Genomic DNA, 2,803 nt, shown 5'->3' with positions numbered 1-2,803 from the left:
ACATTTGATAACAAAGTATTTTTAAGATAGAAAACCATTTCATGCATCACATTTTGTAGTATGTGAAATCTGCTGAATGAAAACACAGTTATAAAATACATATGGATGACTTAATAACATGTTGTTTTCTACTTGTATTCCCCCCCCCCCCATTAAAGCGTTTAAAATCATTTAAAACATTGATTAAGGGGTATGAACTCACCTGTAGATGGTGGTTTGGATGAACTGGACGGTGTAGGATTATTAGGCGTCAAGTGAGGACGTGTACACACACTACGATCCTAATGAACATATAATCACACATATATGCACTCAATTAGTCTTAAATTACTAATTGATAATGTTAAGACATCCTAGAACATAATAAACACTCTATTTAAGTGTATTTAAGTGTTATAAGCCCTAAGGATTTGCATCTAAGTTGATGTGGGACAAGGCACTTGGGTTTAGGGTTCCAAAGGACCTCATACTTGAGTTTACTCTCCGTATAACCCACACAAAGAGTTTACGGTCGTAAAATCTTGACTTTACGGCCGTGAACTCCTAGGCTTAATGTCCTTTGTTGTTTTGAGGTTCTAAATGATCCCTAGAAGCATTCCAACTTGGTGGGTTAATTCATGGAAGGCTTTAGGGCATGGATACACTCCTTTGAGGAGTTTACGGCTCCAAGGCCAATTGCTTTGGAGTTTACTGCTGTAAACTCACATGGAAGGATGTTTTTATGCTTTCTAGTCTCACACACATGTAGGATAGGTTCTAGACTTTTACCGAAAGCAAATGAAGGCCTTAGGCACACTTTGGTGCCCTAGTTTGATATTCACGGCCCAAGCACAATTTTAGGGCCGTAATCTCCCAAAAATAGGGGTTTTTGAAGTGTTAAAGTCCCTCAAAGAGCTAGGAGTAAATCTAGATAATTGTCCAAAGCTTTAGGAGTGCCAAAGGCACTGTTTGGTCTATGTTTTTGGAGTTCACGGCACAATTTTAGGGTCGTGAACACCCAAACTTTGGTGTTTCTTTGTTGTTTTCTTGTCCCAATTACACCTATATACAAGCCTAAGGTAGTAATATATCGCGGGGGAAAGGTTAGGCATCATTTCGGGAGTTTACCGCCCAAGAACACCTTGGGGAGTAAACTCCTAAATCTAGTTATTTAGCTATGTAATCTATGTTATTAACACATTATAAGCTATATAACATAACTAGAAAGAGCTACTCATGTTTTGGGATGAAAACCCGAAGATCCGTGAGAGAGAAAAATGGTTTTTCTCTAGTTGAAAATGTGAATAATGAATGAATTTGGTTCAGAATTCTATTTATAGTCCTAAGATTCTTGGCAGAAAATATTTTTATTCCCGAAATGATCTCTAATAATATAGAGTGTTGGAATAACAGTGTTGCACAAAACCCTAGTGCATCCACTCTCCTGATATTTCTTGAAGTGTAAACCTTGAATTACTCAAACTTATACGAAAAAAATCTGAGAATTTACTGTGACTGATATAACTTCTATTGAAGTGATATTGTTTGTACAGAATGGAAATTTCGGGTTGACATATCAACTCCCCCCCCTAACAATCTTGGGATCGATCCCTCAGCATACATGAAGCAAACCCCACCTTTACTACATCAGGGCAAGAACTCATGCGTTGGGCGTTCTCTATGTCTGCTACCCAGCATCGACTAACTATGGGGTCCTTGACCCCAAAGAACTCCAGCACCTCGCACGCCATGAAATCCCGGAACGAGGGAGTTCGGGACCTGACCTGGCCTGCAGAAAACTCCCCTCTGAATTCCCTAAGCCTCTCCTCCATAATATCCATCATCCCTTCCTTGACCATCCAAAAAATCATTGGGGTAGCATCAAGGATGCCCCTTGTAACCTCAGTTTCAATGAGCTCGTGCAACCTCTTATCCATGGGCTCGTTACCATCGCTCGACCTAGATCCAGATTCCGATCCTAATCCCCCAGCTCCAAATCGTGTCATGACCATACTGAACTACAATATCGCAAAACGTAATGATCAGGATTTCCAAAAAAGGGATCCTCCCACATCGGTTCTCCTTAGAGCTTTCAAATCTAACATTGGTTCGGGTACAGGTCCTATGCTTTTAATAGTACAGGCCCAATACTACCTTCCTCACCAACTTGTACCTTCCCCAAGGCTCTACCTGATAACTCTAATTCATCCCAGAACAAATCTTGTTTCACAGGCTACCGCATAGTTCAAATCCTAGGTCATCCTAAGATTTACTCCATCCATATCAAACCAGAATTCAGTCATAACAGGTTGCCTTTATGCATGCAAAGTATACATAGAAAAGGATCAAATGGGCTAGCGAATAATAAAATCTACTCTAAGACCACAACCAAACAAGGAACAAGAAATAAGGCCAAATCAATCATTCTGAGGCTATAAGACCCTAACCGTATACAATTTTAGAAGCATACAAAATTTTAGAAGCATAACAGTATAACTTGGATAACATCTTGGGGAAACACAGACTGTTGGATTAGTGTCTAAGTCCATAACTATATTTGGTATGTACTTGACCAAATTATAGCATAATCCTTTTGGGTTGCCTTCATCGAAGCAACTTGACTAGATGAACAATTGAGAATGAGGTTATTATGGTTTATTAATATATTATAAGAGTAATATATTTCATGAGAAATCATATTTATTTAATTAACAATGGTCAAGAATTAATTAAGAAGTAATTTTGTGGTCAAAAGAGGTTAATTGAATCAAGGGGACTAAATTTGTAATTATGTGTTAGTTGGAAAGTTGGGTAAGGAAACCCT

Source organism: Lactuca sativa, chromosome 4 (genome assembly GCF_002870075.4).
Source record: "Lactuca sativa cultivar Salinas chromosome 4, Lsat_Salinas_v11, whole genome shotgun sequence".
Lineage (NCBI taxonomy): Eukaryota > Viridiplantae > Streptophyta > Magnoliopsida > Asterales > Asteraceae > Lactuca > Lactuca sativa.
This window is presented reverse-complemented; position numbering follows the sequence as displayed.